This window comes from Lepisosteus platostomus, unplaced genomic scaffold (assembly GCF_059453375.1).
Source record: "Lepisosteus platostomus isolate fLepPlt1 unplaced genomic scaffold, fLepPlt1.hap1 Scaffold_63_H1, whole genome shotgun sequence".
Lineage (NCBI taxonomy): Eukaryota > Metazoa > Chordata > Actinopteri > Semionotiformes > Lepisosteidae > Lepisosteus > Lepisosteus platostomus.
In genome coordinates this window covers 340,001-358,311 of record NW_028291678.1, presented here as the reverse complement: position 1 = coordinate 358,311, position 18,311 = coordinate 340,001, and the positions used below count along the sequence as shown (strand labels likewise).

The 18,311-nt window shown below is 42.1% G+C and overlaps 9 non-coding genes across 9 annotated transcripts; 2 read left to right on the top strand and 7 right to left on the bottom strand.

Moving 5' to 3' along the window:
- Positions 1 to 80: 80 nt before the first annotated feature.
- Positions 81 to 154, bottom strand: trnan-auu (transfer RNA asparagine (anticodon AUU)). Its single transcript has one exon. It is a non-coding gene; the product is annotated as a tRNA-Asn (tRNA).
- Positions 155 to 2,833: 2,679 nt separating this feature from the next.
- Positions 2,834 to 2,906, top strand: trnar-ucg (transfer RNA arginine (anticodon UCG)). Its single transcript has one exon. It is a non-coding gene; the product is annotated as a tRNA-Arg (tRNA).
- A 1,559-nt stretch (positions 2,907 to 4,465) lies between these two features.
- trnas-uga (transfer RNA serine (anticodon UGA)) lies at positions 4,466 to 4,547 on the bottom strand. The gene has a single exon. It is a non-coding gene; the product is annotated as a tRNA-Ser (tRNA).
- Positions 4,548 to 6,083: 1,536 nt separating this feature from the next.
- Positions 6,084 to 6,157, bottom strand: trnan-guu (transfer RNA asparagine (anticodon GUU)). The gene has a single exon. It is a non-coding gene; the product is annotated as a tRNA-Asn (tRNA).
- Positions 6,158 to 7,350: 1,193 nt separating this feature from the next.
- trnar-ucg (transfer RNA arginine (anticodon UCG)) lies at positions 7,351 to 7,423 on the top strand. The gene has a single exon. It is a non-coding gene; the product is annotated as a tRNA-Arg (tRNA).
- Positions 7,424 to 15,560: 8,137 nt separating this feature from the next.
- trnas-cga (transfer RNA serine (anticodon CGA)) lies at positions 15,561 to 15,642 on the bottom strand. Its single transcript has one exon. It is a non-coding gene; the product is annotated as a tRNA-Ser (tRNA).
- A 1,270-nt stretch (positions 15,643 to 16,912) lies between these two features.
- On the bottom strand, positions 16,913 to 16,986 carry trnai-aau (transfer RNA isoleucine (anticodon AAU)). The gene has a single exon. It is a non-coding gene; the product is annotated as a tRNA-Ile (tRNA).
- A 559-nt stretch (positions 16,987 to 17,545) lies between these two features.
- Positions 17,546 to 17,616, bottom strand: trnag-gcc (transfer RNA glycine (anticodon GCC)). The gene has a single exon. It is a non-coding gene; the product is annotated as a tRNA-Gly (tRNA).
- A 213-nt stretch (positions 17,617 to 17,829) lies between these two features.
- Positions 17,830 to 17,911, bottom strand: trnas-aga (transfer RNA serine (anticodon AGA)). The gene has a single exon. It is a non-coding gene; the product is annotated as a tRNA-Ser (tRNA).
- Positions 17,912 to 18,311: the final 400 nt, after the last annotated feature.

Here is an 18,311-nt window from a genome sequence, read left to right as displayed (position 1 = left end):
GCACAACGTTTCGACTGTGGAGCCTTCTGCGCCATCTTCTTTAGCGGTGATGATGTTTACATTGGAAAAACGGAGACATACGTCCCTGGGTGGGCTTGAACCACCAACCTTTCGGTTAATAGCCAAACGCGCTAACCGATTGTGCCACAGAGACTGACGGCCGCTTGTACTCCCTACATTTGCAGGTTTATGGTCAAAGAAAACAATCACTTGCGCTTCTTGCAGCCGGCAATCTTTTTCCACTGACAACCAAGAAATGGATTTCATCTTTCACAAGCTGTATGGATTTCTTCAAAAACAAGTTATTCCAGAAAGGAAATGAATTCTTGCATTAAACTGAACCAAGCTGTACGTTTGTCTGAAATGAGACATTCGGCACAACAAGACACGGAGAGAGGCACCGCTGGTATTCAGACCCAGGATCGCCTGCTTACTAGGCAGGCACTTTAAGCCACTAGGGAACAGCGCCAGCGGAGCACCGCGCTTTTACAGACACTTGGACACATCTGCGTTCGGTGTGCACTTAACCTGCTCTCTGAGCCCGTTGCCTCCGCCCCATTTAATAGCAGAACTGACGCCAAGAGAAATGATGAGAAATGGCATTTATCGGGCACTTTTCATGTCCAAGGAGCTCAATGCCCTTGACACCTCCCCAAGGCGACAGAGCTGTGCATTCTTTGGCGACACCATTTTTTCTTTTGTTTAATTTCTATACTTATTGATAGAATAAAAACGATATGTCATGTACTGTAAGGGAAATGTCTCTTTTCATGGGGAAAGCTAGCACCAGCAAATGTTGTGTTTAGAAGAAGTGATTTAACATGACACGTGACCTAATTTACCGGAGCAAAAGCTCACCCAGCAAGCCCTGCTTTACTTTTACAGGAGAGAAGTACTGTAGAGTCTGCAAGATGTTCAGCTGGGTAGCTACGTCAGCATGCCTCGGCTGCAAAGGAACAAGTAATAGGTTTATTGCATGCTGATGTAGCGGCGAGGCTTATTAATAAGGCAGAATTAAGTGTTTCCGAGCTTCCCAAATGAGGCCCCATTTCTCTGTTCATCTCTGTGGTGCAGCCACAGAGAGACTATTCCCAGGGTGATTTAAGGTCCTAGGACAGCTCCCAAAGGGGGATGCACTTAGCTAAGCCTGGCTATCATGATCAATGGTCATCCATTGGCGCCTATCTGTCTAGGGAGTGCCAGTTGGACATCTGGACTGCATTACTAAGTGTCAGGAGTAAGTGACTCATATCTCACCTTGATCAACCAATCAGGGACTGGTAGGGCCGAGTAACCCACGTGGGACTCTGATGCCCATGGAACTTTCAGCCAATCAATGAGCTGAAGTTCCTCAAGGTAAAAACAGGCAACACAGAGAGCCTGAGAGATTCAGTGAGATTCAACAAGATTCAGAAGGGATTCTGGAGAGGATTATGTGGACTGTTCTAAAGGGAATTCAAAGGAGAATTCCAGGGCAGGACGGCCCAGGAGCAGAAGGCTCCCAAGGGCAGGACATCCTCGCAGCGCGCCTCCTGACCATCCTGAGACTCAGCCCGGACAACCACGGAACGGCCAGTGTGTCTGAGTGCCAGAACTTTCCTTTGTTCTAAGAGTCTAGAGTGGAGGTTGCCAGAGAGTAACCAGCAGCAGGCCTCGTGAACAGGTCGGAACTGTGGAAAGCTGAATCACTATTCAGAACTAGCTCTTCATTAGGAACGAACCGGTCCTCTTCCTGACTTGCTGGGACCCACAGTCATCTTTTCTCCTGTGCACAAACTTTGCTAGTTAAAGCCAACACTAACTAGCCGGTCAGTGAGCATCAGCAGCGCACCGTCGCAAGCCGCACAGCACAGCCTGGCACTGAGCCAGAGAGCGCGGATTGGACAGCAACAGCCTGCAACTGTTTCTTTGTGCCCGCAGGAGATCTGAATCCCCAAAGATTGGATGAGTATTTAACTTCAATGCATTACAGCTCGAGAATTCAATTGTTATCCCAACCAGTTGATATCAATTTAATTCCTAAGAGTTATGTACTTGTTTGAGTATCTAATGTAGAAGTTATAACTAAGTTCATTTACGAAACGGTCTTAATGAATGATATACTGAACGTATGTCCTCTTGATATGTGTAACACTTCGTAACTGACTGAATATATACCTTTTGTATTCTGATAACCCTCTCGATAAGATCTGTTAGTTTTATATGCATATTCTATGTATTAATAAATGTATCCTCGTGTATTAGTACCTGTGTGTGTGCGTTGTTTGAGTTATGTCGCATGGTTGGACTCTAAAGCCATCAAAAGAATCAACTTTGTGATTTACTGCTACAATTAATAATTGTCTCAGTAAATGCCCAAACCCTACAGAACTGGTGCCTTCAGAGAGCCACTATGATTACATATTTGGCGTCCCTGAACCGGTTTTCTTACATATTTGGGGTCCCTGAACGGCTATGAATCACTACACTGAAAAGAGAAGAACGGAACCACAGCGTTTCGACTGTGAGGTCTTCTCACACCTGAAGAAGCCTCACACCTGTTAAAGGCTCCATGGTTTTCTTTCTTCTCTTTTCAACATGGAATACACCTATTGTCTGCAAGATGTGACAATTTCATGGTGTTTTGGAAGAAAACCTTTTTTCTTTGAATTCAAAATCAATCGGAATTTCAGCACGACACATCAACACTTTTTCTGTTTTAAGGAGATGATATTTTAAACCTGATAAAAATAGTAGGAAACACAAGTTTCTTGCTGTGAAAATTTAGATGGGGAAGTGTACTACTAGTAGCAGTGTAGAGCTCTCTGTGGTGGAGTGCAAGTGCATGTTCTATGGGCCAGTGGCGTAATGGATAACGCGTCTGACTTCGGATCAGAAGATTGTAGGTTCGAGTCCTGCCTGGCTCATGAGGCTTTTAAACCTCTCAGGTTCCTCGGTAACAGGTTGCCGTCATGTATATGAACTATAGAAAAGCATTTGCCACAACCCGTAAATTAGCACGCAAGTGCGGGCTAGTGAACACAGAACTGTATGGAGATCATCTCCAGCTCCGAGCTCAATTGCAATGAAAAAACATGCAGAACAGAACTGGAGAGCAGCTGAATTTGTGCTCGGTAGGGTGGGGAGGACTCAGCATTGCTATTGTTCTAATTGGCATGAACTGCAGGGGATCTGAATCAGAACATGTCAGTTAGTTCGATCATTGCGTCAATATGTAGGCCACGTTAATACAGAATTATTACTTTGTCTGTCTCGTCTTTGTATATAGCTGAATGTCCCTGACAATTTCATGTTAGTTTTTAAGAACGACATTGGTGCTAATAGATACACATATAGCATATAAGGAACACGTAAAAGTTTAGTCCATGCTGAAAAGATAAGAAAACCGCCACAACGTTTCATCTTGGAATAAATCTTTACTTGTTGTTTTGCAGCCTACCCATTCTGACCTAACTCCTCCCTTGAAATTCCCTAACAGATAAGGGTACGTAACGGCTCATGCGATGCTCAGTTGCAATTTGTCCCAAAACAAACAAGAACAGCAGCTGAGGGTTTGAGTTTGAACATGCACTGTATTAAAGCAGCTTTTATTTCCATTGATAAATGCTAGATATTCCTACAGAGATTCTCCAGGTGAGTAAGCGATTCCTGTTTCTGTTTCTATTTCTGTTTCATATATATATACAGTATATATATATATGTTACATGTGTCTCTGCAATAGTACAAATGTGTTATACACTATCAGGGGCTGCTTTTTTGTGCACCTCATCTACAACAAGGGTTTTTTTTTTCATTTATGTTTGTGGACCTTCACCATTTGAGGAAGTGAGTTAGATAAGAAAGTTACAGGTATGGTGAGCAATGACTGACAAAGGCACGTACTGCGTATTCCTTACAGAAGTGTAAGCAATTTGTTCTAAAAAACACCGGCTAAAGTCCAACATCGTTAGCAATCTTATTACTTAAACAGAATTAACATCAATAAACTGTAAGGTGCTGGTACATGCGAGTAGATTTGATCTTCTATTAAACAAAAATGCAATTACAGCTCTAAAAAGGTCAACCTAGACTTCTGGAACAGATCTGTTCAGGTCATCGCTGTTCCTCTGACCTTGTGAGTCTTTGGAATTTTAAAAGTGTATTTTGCTTGCCTTTCATGTGGTCTGTGTACAAGTCACTGTGGCGTATGCGGTCCTACACAGCCTTGCTATAGACGTGACGAGCCTCCGCTATGTTGCAATGGAGAACATTTTCAGTACGGAGCTGCCGAGAAAATTCAGCTGGAAAGCTCGTTGCAGAAAAGCATCGGTATCTGTGTCCAGCGGCAAAGCGTCCTTCGTGGGTGCTGAAGAATCGATTTCACAGGCTGCGGGTCCAGGCGATTTAGAGTGTTAAAGGTCCCAGCGAAAACGAAACGGCGCTGGTCCTTTTACACGCACGCACGCAACCAAATGCAAAGGACGCCGTAGTCGGCAGGATTTGAACCTGCGCGGGGAGACCCCAACGGATTTCAAGTCCGTCACCTTAAGCACTCGGCCACGACTACAGCGAGCGCCGCGGCCGCTGCCTTCTTGCTACAATCGAACAGGGAGTGCGAGGCGGCGGCGGCAGCGGAGGCAACTTTTTTCAAGTTCGCTCTCCGTTTAAGAAACCTTTTACGCCATACGTGCAAGCACACACACACACACCTCAGAGGACTTAAGGGTGGCTTCAAGTTGGAATGATAAAGTCTCCCCGTTCGGACATGAAAACAGAACGTTCTTAGACAGAAAGCAATCAACAACGGAGACATGTGGACGACGATTTTAGTCACTGCACTTTGAATAGCATTTTTACTCCAGTTACAGGAGATGCACCAATGGCCCTTGACCTACGCTCTTACCAATGCCTTGAACATTCAAACAAAACAGCCCTCAAGTCCTGCGGTTTAATATAACGCTGTTACGTGTCGAGGCAGTATTTTTCTCTGTCCTACCGTTGAGACACGGGGCGTATATGGAAACGAACACATGCTACGGATCGTCTCTAATCGGTCCCTACAGTTGGAAGGCTCCTTGAAGCGTGCACCCCCATCATTCATCTTTGCGCATCTGTGAAAGGTAGACTCTTGAGCAATGTTTGAGCCAGCTCTAAGGCAACTAGTGCTATTGGACAGACACCTCTGGAAGATCCTAAGAGTCTCTTAACACCACTTCCAGCAGTAAGCTTAATTGTTCGCTGGAGGTCTCCCACCCAGGTACTGACCAGGCAAAGAATCACCAGTACATTGAATGAGGAAGTTAATCCTGAAATCCAATTACATATCTCAAGGTAAGACAAATCCATAAGAACATGTCTTAGTATTACTTCGTTTACATTAGTATGGCACTGAGTTGGAGCTCCTCTTTAAGCTGTGGTTTAGTTTTGCATTCATGTGTTTCTAGAGCAGTTATTTATGGGGGTGGGTGGGTCTTTCACAGAGGCTCAGGACAAATCCCCCGCCTGAAAGTCTAATGTGTGCGTTCAGACAGTCACAGGTCAAGAGCCAGGCAGGAGGACAATGGACAGATGAGCCAACGAACTAAAAATAAAAGAACAGATATGAAAAAGCCACCATCTTTTTCTTTTTGACATTTTCCGACTTTCATGCAAGCCAGGACAAAGTTGCTCGTAGCTACTTGTGGATTCAAATACTCTATCGAGTGCTTTGATGAGTTTTTGCAATTTGATTGTCGTCCTGTCAGCCTGTTTCTGTTTTTTTTTTTCAATCTAGGGATGGAAAGTATGAGGGAAATGATGGAGCAATCAATAACCGCTCCGGAAAAATGGCAGAAAGAAATGGTCCGTCACTAAGGACATTTGTGAAGCAGAGGAGTGACATCACCACAAAGGCGACACATTCTGCTGATGGTTTTGGTGAATAATGATTGAGGCGCGTTAAGAGAAAGGTAGCTGTGTCAGCATGCGTAGGCTGCAAACGATCAAGCAAAGGTTTACTCCATGCTGAAAAGAGAAGAAAAGAAGCACAACGTTTCGACTGTGGAGCCTTCTGCGCCATCTTCTTTAGCGGTGATGATGTTTACATTGGAAAAACGGAGACATGCGTCCCTGGGTGGGCTTGAACCACCAACCTTTCGGTTAACAGCCGAACGCGCTAACCGATTGCGCCACAGAGACTGACGGCCGCTTGTGCTCCCTACATTTGCAGGTTTATGGTCAAAGAAAACAATCACTTGCGCTTCTTGCAGCCGGCAATCTTTTTCCACTGACAACCAAGAAATGGATTTCATCTTTCACAAGCTGTATGGATTTCTTCAAAAACAAGTTATTCCAGAAAGGAAATGAATTCTTGCATTAAACTGAACCAAGCTGTACATGTTTGTCTGAAATGATACATTCGGCACAACAAGACACGGAGAGAGGCACCGCTGGTATTCAGACCCAGGATCGCCTGCTTACTAGGCGGGCACTTTAAGCCACTAGGGAACAGCGCCAGCGGAGCACCGCGCTTTTACAGACACTTGGACACATCTGCGTTCGGTGTGCTCTTAACCTGCTCTCTGAGCCCGTTGCCTCCGTCCCATTTAATAGCAGAACTGACGCCAAGAGAAATGATGAGAAATGGCATTTATCGGGCACTTTTCATGTCCAAGGAGCTCAATGCCCTTGACACCTCCCCAAGGCGACAGAGCTGTGCATTCTTTGGCGACACCATTTTTTCTTTTGTTTAATTTCTATACTTATTGATAGAATAAAAACGATATGTCATGTACTGTAAGGGAAATGTCTCTTTTCATGGGGAAAGCTAGCACCAGCAAATGTTGTGTTTAGAAGAAGTGATTTAACATGACACGTGACCTAATTTACCGGAGCAAAAGCTCACCCAGCAAGCCCTGCTTTACTTCTACAGGAGAGAAGTACTGTAGAGTCTGCAAGATGTTCAGCTGGGTAGCTATGTCAGCATGCCTCGGCTGCAAAGGAACAAGTAATAGGTTTATTGCATGCTGAAAAGAGAAGAAAGGAAACACAACGTTTCGGCCGTGAGGTCTTCTCACACCTGAAGAAGCCTCACACCTGTAAAAGGCTCCATTGTTTTCTTTTTTCTCTTTTCAACATGGAATACACCTATTGTCTGCAAGATGTGACAATTTCACGGTGTTTTGGAAGAAAACGTTTTTTCTTTGAATTCAAAATCAATCGGAATTTCAGCACGACACATCAACACTTTTTCTGTTTTAAGGAGATGATATTTTAAACCTGATAAAAATAGTAGGAAACACAAGTTTCTTGCTGTGAAAATTTAGATGGGGAGGTGTACTACTAGTAGCAGTGTAGAGCTCTCTGTGGTGGAGTGCAAGCGCATGTTCTATGGGCCAGTGGCGTAATGGATAACGCGTCTGACTTCGGATCAGAAGATTGTAGGTTCAAGTCCTGCCTGGCTCGTGAGGCTTTTAAACCTCTCAGGTTCCTCGGTAACAGGTTGCCGTCATGTATATGAACTATAGAAAAGCATCTGCCACAACCCGTAAATTAGCACGCAAGTGCGGGCTAGTTAACACAGAACTGTATGGAGATCATCTCCAGCTCCGAGCTCAATTGCAATGAAAAAACATGCAGAACAGAACTGGAGAGCAGCTGAATTTGTGCTCAGTAGGGTGGGGAGGACTCAGCATTGCTATTGTTCTAATTGGCATGAACTGCAGGGGATGTGAATCAGAACATGTCAGTTAGTTCGATCATTGCGTCAATATGTAGGCCACGTTAATACAGAATTATTACTTTGTCTGTCTCGTCTTTGTATATAGCTGAATGTCCCTGACAATTTCATGTTAGTTTTTAAGAACGACATTGGTGCTAATATATACATATATAGCATATAAGGAACACGTAAAAGTTTAGTCCATGCTGAAAAGATAAGAAAACCGCCACAACGTTTCATCTTGGAATAAATCTTTACTTGTTGTTTTGCAGCCTACCCATTCTGACCTAACTCCTCCCTTGAAATTGCCAAACAGATAAGGGTACGTAACGGCTCATGCGATGCTCAGTTGCAATTTGTCCCAAAACAAACAAGAACAGCAGCTGAGGGTTTGAGTTTGAACATGCACTGTATTAAAGCAGCTTTTATTTCCATTGATAAATGCTATATATTCCTACAGAGATTCTCCAGGTGAGTAAGCGATTCCTGTTTCTGTTTCTATTTCTGTTTCATATATATATATACAGTATATATACAGTATTGTACTATTATTATATAATTCGTTACACTGTGGCTGTGTTGTGTGTGTTAAGCTGCTGTTGCACTGCAATTTCCCTCACGGGATCAATAAAGTATCTATCTATAAGAAGACATTACCAACAACGACCACAAGATGGAGATATTGTCTAGACATTACCAACAACGACCACAAGATGGAGATATTGTCCAAAGAGGCAAGAAGGGCAAAGCCGCGATAAGGTAAAATCATTTTTTGTAAGAGATTGCTGTCAGAATGCACATCCGTATCCCAAACAGAATCTCTAGTAAAATATGATCATTTGTGAAACAGGCAAATGAGTGTCTGCTACAATATGATTGCTACAGATGCAGCCATTCAAAATGTGCGGGCGATACTGCATTATTTTCCGGTACGCTGTACGCAGTCTACCGCGAGTTACCGGTAAATACCGCGAGTTACCGGTAAATACCGCTAGCAAAATAATATTATCCGGAATTTCCGCAAGGTGGAGCTAATAAAGCTCAACTTCTCATGTTTGAGCTGTAGCCATCAAAGTCTTTAATGAAGATATTACTAATAGTATTAATAATAAATGACCTTGGACAAGCTGTAAACTCAAAGTATTGCCCTGGTCCACATTATTTTTTTCACTGACCTTCTTTGTAAAAGTAACACCACAGCATTTCGCAATCACGCATTTTTTTCCAATCATGCAAAGTACAGTAATTTTTGAGAATCGATTCACCATGCCTTTCACATGCTCATAAAAGAGATTGATTTAGGAACATAAACATATTACCGTATGCAAACTGTACTGTATACAGTTTGTATATGTATATGTATATGTATATGTATATTTAATGTCTTAACTGTGCCCGTTTAAGTATTGAATATTTATATGGAATTTTACCACTGAAGGGAAATCTTAGTGCCTGAGCATAAAAAGAATAGGAGCGTAATGCAACGCGTGTGAAGGCCATAAACGATATTAATTTTGGAACATAAACATACAGTATATGGCTGGTCTCGGTACTTTAAAGAAAACATACACGAAACATGGTTTCATTATGACCAGAATCGGTCTTGAGATATTTTTAACTTGATTTACAGTATTTGAGAGGTATGTCTTGACACCGATACTACGTAAATACTCCTCACGTATATGTTTCTAGGTTTATATTATGCATTTCATACGGTCAAATTGCTTTTGAGCAACTGATAAGAAGCGCGAAACGGTATGCCCAGGGCGTTTTAGTTTTTGTTTTGTTTTAATGCAGTGCAGTGGATTGATTAGAGATATCAAGTACATACAAGTCATTTTTTAAATGTTGTAGTTCGTCTTGTAAAAATGTTACGAGTACATCATCTGTCAACAATTACACAGGTTCTGTTTCCATATTGCGGTTTTTGGTTACGTAATACTATTTTCTAATTTCACGTTGTGAATATATGATTTGGGCAAACAGAGCCGCAAAGAAGTACATTATGGGTTGTTGTTGTTTTTTTGCAGTTTTATCTAAAATAAGCGATGCTTAAACCTTTGTCTGATTCTTGTGAAACTATCCACACGACAGTTACCTAGGAGTTGACTTCAGTGATGTCACTGATGGGATGTTTCTAAAAATCCATCCTCTGTAAAACATCTTCTCTAGTTGTTCTGCATATGTATTCGCTAATGAAGCTGTGTGTTCTGAGCCTGGTTCTCTACATTTCTGTATGAACCAGCTTAGAGGGCTAAAGACAGCTTGTGTTTAAATTGAGTGTAAGGTAATTTATGCTTCTAAAGTCATGGTCAGCATTTATTATTGTACTGTGCTGTAAACTTCTTCTGTGCCTAATTACATTATTTTATAGTCGATAATGTTTCTGTAGTGCTTTTTCAGCCCTCAGCATGTGACTGCGCTGGTGGTGCTGTGGGTTAGGTTCCTGACTCCTATGTCACATGGTCTGTGGTTGAATCTCATGGAACTATGACTTTAATTTTTAACAAACATTTCTTTGAAAAAATGAAACATTTCCCTTGGTCAGAGATTAAATAAAACCTCACTCGCATCAAAACAAATTTATATTTCTAAATATCACAACATGATCGAATTTACGTCTTTTTAATAACAATGAATAGTCACCTATGCGTTACAAAATAAACATTTATATTGATTTGAATCGAGTTTTGATTTAAATCGTAAACGCGTGTTTAAAGGCGATATACTGTATAAAAGCGCTGATTCTTATGGAATGTGTTTGGCCGGGGATTCAAAAAAATTATTTTTTTTAATCGCGTATCTAAGGAAAATTGCAGTATAACTTTGTTCATGCACAAACAGTGGCATGTTACATTATAATTTGGGTGTCTCCTCTTGCCAGAAAGCTCTAAATTGGATTTTGAGTGCGGTTTTTGACTTTTTCTAAATTGCAACCCATAAATAAAGCTGATACAGTTTAGACTTACTGTATTCTAAACTGTATTACAACATCACATTGGACAATGCAACGTAAATTGCAAAAATGCACTTGGAATCTGTCCAAGCCCTACTACGAAAATTATTAAAACTGCGACACTTATCATTCATCTTTAAATAAACTTTATTTTATATAGCGTTTTAAGCGAATAGGTAATTAGATTGCTCATAAACCTAATCGCTTTTTCTACATAAACACAGCGTGATTGCTCTCTGAAAATGCTTTTTTCTTTATATTTAGGCTCAGATTTCAACTATAGATTGTATTATTATAAACTTTCTTGGAAAAATGTCTTTTATGTAAACCATGTTTGCTATTAATTCATTTAGGGCTAAAATACGTTCATTGTCTTCCAATCGAGTCGAGTTGACATTGGAAGCTTGCCACGCCCGGACTGTTACACCAACGCATTAGCATGTTGAAGCGATTTCATTGAGGAGGCCATCTACTAGTTAACACTGTACTTCCTACTTTGAAAACACCTGTGAAATTGGTTTAATTCGTCACAGCCAGCACTCCGGCAGAGAGGGGGGTTGTACTCGTTAATGTCTGATGACATACAAGTGGAAAGATTACAGATTTTAATCGTTTTTTTTCTGAACCAGGGAAAATCTGATCATGTTTCTCTATAACAATAATAAAAAACTTTATTTTAAATTATTTTACATATCCCGCTTGCACATCGCACGACTTTAATAAATCTATTCTTTATTAATACTAAATAAATAATACTAAAAATACTACAGCAAAGAGGTCACTTGATTTTTGGAATAATTCCAAATAGCACAATGATCCACTGGCATTCCTGAAGTCTGTTTAGTGCATAATCTTCCAAATACAATCACTAAGCAATTATAAGAATTATACCATCCTATTTCTTTGTGATGTCCTGTAAAAACTAAACCTATTTTTATAAGGCTTTTACTCAAAAGGTTTCCAAACACACAAAGCATTTGTGAAGTACTATAGTATTTCTAAAGGTTACTGGTACAACATCAATCATTAAAGCTTAACAATAAAGTTTAGATTGCTGACTATGGACTAACTACATTAACTAACTGCAATGCAACATTATACATTTTACAAGAATATCTGGTTGAATTCTTGCATTTGTAGCCAATTTAATGCGAGAGAAATAAGCCAATTTAATTATTTCACAAAAAATAATGTAATATAAAATGGATGTTTTTAACTTTATTGTAGTGTTTTAGAAACTAATATGTCTTTCAAAATGGTTGTTTTTCACTCCTAGGAATGAAAGCTGTTGTTATATGATGTTTATTTTCAAATTTGGAAAAATCAAAGGATTCTAGCTTTCTCCCCTTGCAGGCATCGGACACAGAGAACCTCATGGTTTTCCTAAAAATCATTTTTTATGTTCCCTGGTGTTCCAAACTTAGTTTTAATTTGTTATTATGTTAAAAACAGGGTAATAAATTTCTAATTGGACTATAAATAATGTCATATTGTCTGCTATAAAACTGATGTTTTCAACTCTATTGTAGAGATTCTAGAATCATCTAATAGAGAATTGAAATAAAAAAAGGGCATAAGAAAACATTACCAACAACGACCACAAGATGGAGATATTGTCTAGACATTACCAACAACGACCACAAGATGGAGATATTGTCCAAAAAGGCAAGAAGGGCAAAGCCGCGATAAGGTAAAATCATTTTTTGAAAGAGATTGCTGTCAGAATGCACAACTGAATCCCAAACAGAATCTCTAGTCAAATATGATCATTTGTGAAACAGGCAAATGAGTCTCTCAGGTGCCCATTGCTCATTTTCAGACACATTTATGCAATACTTTCACCATGCGTTGAGCAATAGGGATTAAAGATACCAGAGGTAAGGTTTAAAAGTGATTCTGAGGTGCAACACATCAGCAATACAGCTAGGCATCTGAAATGCGGGGTTTGAGAGCCCTTCAGGGAACACCGTACCCTAAAGGTACCAGAAGTCCAGTAGTATAAGCATTAAGTCACTGTCACCCCTGTTACAATGTGATTGCTACATATCTTCATTTCTTTGGTTTTTAAGGAGTAAGAGTGCAGGGGGTCTAAATCTGCGATCCAGTGTGTTGAAGTATTTCACAACATTACCTGTAGCCCGTATGGAAATAAATACTAATTCTGATTATTGCCCTGGGCATGTACCAATAAATCACTGAGCATATATATATATATCACTGTGTTGAAGCTAGAGACCTGTATGTAATATTATGGTGCTAAAATGTCATTTTCACATATATTAATGTAATAAATGATTGCTTATGCTTTATAAACAAATCTAATTAAAATAAATGATTAAGTTTTGTATTTATCTTGTACCATAGAACATGATTTTCTTTGTATTTCAAGCCCACAAAGTGTCCAAATGACGCACTACATGATATAAGGAAGATTATCACATGCATATCGGTATTATCTTTCTTATGAAAATGCATTCCTTTCATTACCTTTTACTTTTTAAAATGAACTCAAATTGTGTATAATGTAATAATTTAAGTAGAAGTGCTTCACTGCTCTATGCCGTCTGGAAATAAATCCTCAGACTACTTACTGCCCTGGGCATGTACCAATAAATTACAGGAGCACATCTATATATCACTGCGTTGAAGCAGGAGACACACAATCACTGCAAACACATCCTAAATACAGTGTTCTAGCACCTTTGACCTCATCCAGAACATATCATTTCTTGAAAGGGATTGCTGTCCGAATGCACATCTGAATCCCAAACAGAATCTCTAGTAAAATACGATCATTTGTGAAACAGGCAAATGACTGTCTCAGGGGCCCATTCCTCATTCTCAAGACACATGTATGCAGTACGTACACCATGCATTGAGCAATAGGGATTAAAGCTAAGGTTAGAAGTCCACCACAGCTAAGGTTAGAAGTCATTCTGACTATATTCTAAAATATTGGACTCATATTCTTATGATGGCAGACATGATGCTGCGTTTAAAACCGGGGTTAATGGACATTATATGACTGTCAATTCTGTTTTGTTTTGGAGACTCTTGGCTGCCTATATGGTACACTGCAGCGTGAAGGAATTATTTTCCAAAACTGTGTCAGCTCAAAAGTTGTAAGAGAACCTCTCCAGCTGCTTTAACTCTCTTCATTTTTGTCATTTAATTGTCTGTCGGCACTATGTGGCAGCGTTGCATGACAACCCCTCTCACCACGGAAAGGAACCTAACAGCTTTGGTAAGAGAGGAGAAAAGGACCTGGCCAGTAAGGGGCACGAACCCGTGACTTTGGCGTTATTAGCACCATGCTCTAACCAACTCAGCTAACCGGCCTCACGACAGTGGTTCTCTCTGTGCTGCAAAAAATCGAACTCAGGGAATTTCTTTTGCCCTCCTTTGAATAGAAAGCCGTGTAATTCAGTGTACGGGCTTTCTCATGCAGTTTCATGGTTCTTGTAACCCAAATCCTACACTGGCCTGAAGTGCCCCCCATTTCACAGAATTTTTCAGCTGATTTAAAATGTACCTAAAGGAGAAGCATTATTGAAGACGATCAATTACCAAGAGCTTTTGTCAAAGGTTTTGGTGGTCATTTTTAATGACCACAGAGCGATGTGACCTCGGTTTTACATCTCATCCAAAAGACAGCGCCCTTTTACAACACAGTGTCTCCGTCACTATGCTGGGGCATTGGGACCCGCACAGACCTCAGGGTGAGCGCCCCACCGCCGGCACCATTAACACCGCTTCCAGCTGGAAGCTTTGTTTTTCCCTGTAGCTCACCCTCATCCGGGTACTGACCTGGCTCACACCTGCTTAGCTTCAGTGGGTTTTCAGTTGCGAGTTGCAAGGGGATGCAAGTGATGGAGCAGCTAGCTGCAAAAGCCACTGCATTGGCGGGGAATCAAAGCCGAGCCTCCCGCGTGGCAGGCGAGAATTCTACCACTGAACCACCAATGCTCAGAACCCGGGCCTTCAAAAAAGACGCTTTTTTGGTGCTCTGTGCAAAAAGCGTCGACATCTGCTTCCAGCTGTAAAATGCCATTCGCGGACGCTGAAGAACTTATTTGCAAGGGAGCGGGTACAAGCAATTTGGCATTTTAAAACCACCAGGAACACCGAACAGGCGCGCTTCTTTGCTTGCGCCGAAACACAACGACAGGAGGTGGACAACGTAGTCTGCAGGATTCGAACCTCTTTCTGTCTATTATATACTAAATGTTCTCTTGTCTGTCTCTTGTTTGTATAGAACTGAATGTCCCTGACAATGTACTGTTAGTTTTAATTGAAGAACGGCATTTGTGTTCAAATATATCAGACAAGTTTACGTAACTGCTCATGCGACACTCAGTTGTAATTAGTCAAGAAATAAAGTCGAACAACAGCTGCGGGTTTGATTCTGAACGTATCAGATTGCAGCACCTTTTACTTCCATTGACAAATGATAGAGATTCGAAGAGAGATCCTTCAGACCAGCAAGCAAACCCACGGCTATTTAGGTTTTCTATCTAGGCAACGTTGGTGTCTGCAATAGCATACATGAAAGCGTGATGCAATTTCTGTGGCTAAATTTGTTGCACGTCATGCACAGTAAGAGTGTTTCTAACACCAAATAAAAAGTCAACAATTAGCGATCACGCCTTCTCCTCAGTTAACCCACTGAAACCCTTGCTGTTAACAGTTCTTTAATGCATGCTTTACGAGCACCTACATATTGTGTCGGTTCTTTCAGTTTTATTCATTAGGTTTTCAAAGGCATAAGTAGAACACCAGAGGTGCGAACGCAAGATGTGTGGTTATCTGAAGAACTCATTTCCATGGCAGCGGGGCCAAGCTATTTAGTGTTTTTATAGTACCAGGGAAGGAGAAGCGGCACTTCACCTTTGCCGCGCAGGCACAAGGAGACGTGCGGCAGACGCCGTAGTCGGCAAGATTTGAACCTGCATGGGGAGTCCCCAACGGATTTCGAGTCCATCGCCTTAACCACTCGGCCACGACTACAGCAAGCCCCACTGCCGCTGCGTTCTTGCTACAATCTTACCTGGATCGCGAGGCGCCGGCGGAAGCCTATTTCAAAGTCGTTCTCCGTTTCAAAAAAACATTTCCAAAATACAAGCCTTGCAGACAGACACGCCTCAGAGGACTTAAGGGTGGCTTCATGTCGGAATGATAAAGTCTCCCCGTCCGGACATGAAAATGCCACTTTGTTACACACAAAAAAAGAATCAACAACAGAGAAATGCCCACAAGCATTTGAAAAGCCGCACCACGTCGCACTTGAAATAGCTCTTACATTAGTGGTAGACGCAGGAATCGCCTTTTTATTTACGCTCTTACCAACGCGATGGAAAGCAAAACAAAGCAAAGCAGAGCAAAACAAAACGAACAAACGAAAACCTTGCGTATAACGCCGTTACGTGCCCAAGCGGTATTGTACATCATCTTAGCACTGCACTCCGTGGCGTACGGTATATGGGAACGAGCACACGCCACGAATCGTCTCGAATCACTCCCTACAGCTGTAAGGCGCCTTGAAGCGTGCACCCCCAACATTCTTCTTTGCGCATGTGTGAAAGGTAAACTGTTGAACAGACTCTGAACCAGCTCTAAGGAAACTAATCCGATTAGACGTTACTTTGACTCATCTTTTTACGCTCAGTGCTGGATTGCTCAAACTCCAGCTAGGGTTAGGGTTAGCATTCCCACGCTACTTAGACACTTTGTTTACGCTCAGTGCTGGATTTTGGGAACTTCAGGATGAGTGGGAATTTTCTCCTATCTGTCAATTCTGTTTTGTTTTGGAGACTCTTGGCTGCCTATGTTGTACAGTGCAGCGTGAAGGAAACATTTTCCAAAACTGTGTCAGCTCAAAAGTTGTAAGAAAACCTCTCCAGCTGCTTTAACTCTCTTCATTTTTGTCATTTAATGTGACACTCGATGTATAACTGGAGCCTCACATATGCAAATGGTGAGGCTCCAGTTCGACACCCAGTTCGACACCACTTTACAGTATATGACAAAAGCATGGCAGACTGTGCCGGACCGGCAGATAACTTCCGCTTATTTTTACCATATTAAACATTGGAAATCCTCCCACTTGTATTTGTGACACTTGATTTTGGCTCCACCTAAGACACTCTTAAATCTTCAAACACTTTTCTCTGCTCCCGCAACACTCTTGTCTGTCGGCACTATGTGGCAGCGTTGCATGACAACCCCTCTCACCACGGAAAGGAACCTAACAGCTTTGGTAAGAGAGGAGAAAAGGACCTGGCCAGTACGGGGCTCGAACCCGTGACCTTGGCGTTATTAGCACCACGCTCGAACCAACTGAGCTAACCGGCCTCACAACAGCACTCCTCTCTGTGCTGCAAAAAATCGAACTCAGGGAATTTCTTTTGTCCTCCTTTGAATAGAAAGCCGTGTAATTCAGTGTACGGGCTTTCTCGTGCAGTTTCATGGTTCTTGTAACCCAAATCCTACACTGGCCTGAAGTGCCCCCCCATTTCACAGCATTTTTCAGCTGATTTAAAATGTACCTAAAGGAGAAGCATTATTGAAGACCATCAATTACCAAGAGCTTTTGTCAAAGGTTTTGGTGGTCATTTTGAATGACCACAGAGCGCTGTGACCTCGGTTTTACATCTCATCCAAAAGACAGCGCCCTTTTACAACACAGCATCTCCGTCACTATACTGGGGCATTGGGACCCGCACAGACCTCAGGGTGAGCGCCCCACCGCCGGCACCATTAACACCGCTTCCAGCTGGAAGCTTTGTTTTTCCCTGTAGCTCACCCTCATCCGGGTACTGACCTGGCTCACACCTGCTTAGCTTCAGTGGGTTTTTTGAGTTGCGAGTTGCAAGGGGATGCAAGTGATGGAGCCGCTTGCTGCAAAAGCCACTGCATTGGCCGGGAATCGAACCCGAGCCTCCCGCGTGGCAGGCGAGAATTCTACCACTGAACCACCAATGCTCAGTGCCAGGGCCTTCAAAAAAGACGCTTTTTTGGTGCTCTGTGCAAAACGCGTCGACATCTGCTTCCAGCTGCAAAATGCCATTCGCGGACGCTGAAGAACTTATTTCCAAGGCAGCGGGTACAAGCGATTGGGCGTTTTAAAACCACCAGGAACAGCAAAGAGGCGCACTTCTTTGCTTGCGCCGAAACACACCGACTGGAGGCGGATAACGTAGTCGGCAGGATTCGAACCTGCGCGAGGAGACCCCAATGGATTTCTAGTCCATCGCCTTAACCACTCAGCCACGACTACAGCAAGCCCCACTGCCGCTGCGTTCTTGCTACAATCTTACCTGGATTGCGAGGCGCCGGCGGAAGCCTATTTCAAAGTCGTTCTCCGTTTCAAAAAAACATTTCCAAAATACAAGCCTTGCAGACAGACACGCCTCAGAGGACTTAAGGGTGGCTTCATGTCGGAATGATAAAGTCTCCCCGTCCGGACATGAAAATGCCACTTTGTTACACACAAAAAAAGAATCAACAACAGAGAAATGCCCACAAGCATTTGAAAAGCCGCACCACGTCGCACTTGAAATAGCTCTTACATTAGTGGTAGACGCAGGAATCGCCTTTTTATTTACGCTCTTACCAACACGATGGAAAGCAAAACAAAGCAAAGCAGAGCAAAACAAAACGAACAAACGAAAACCTTG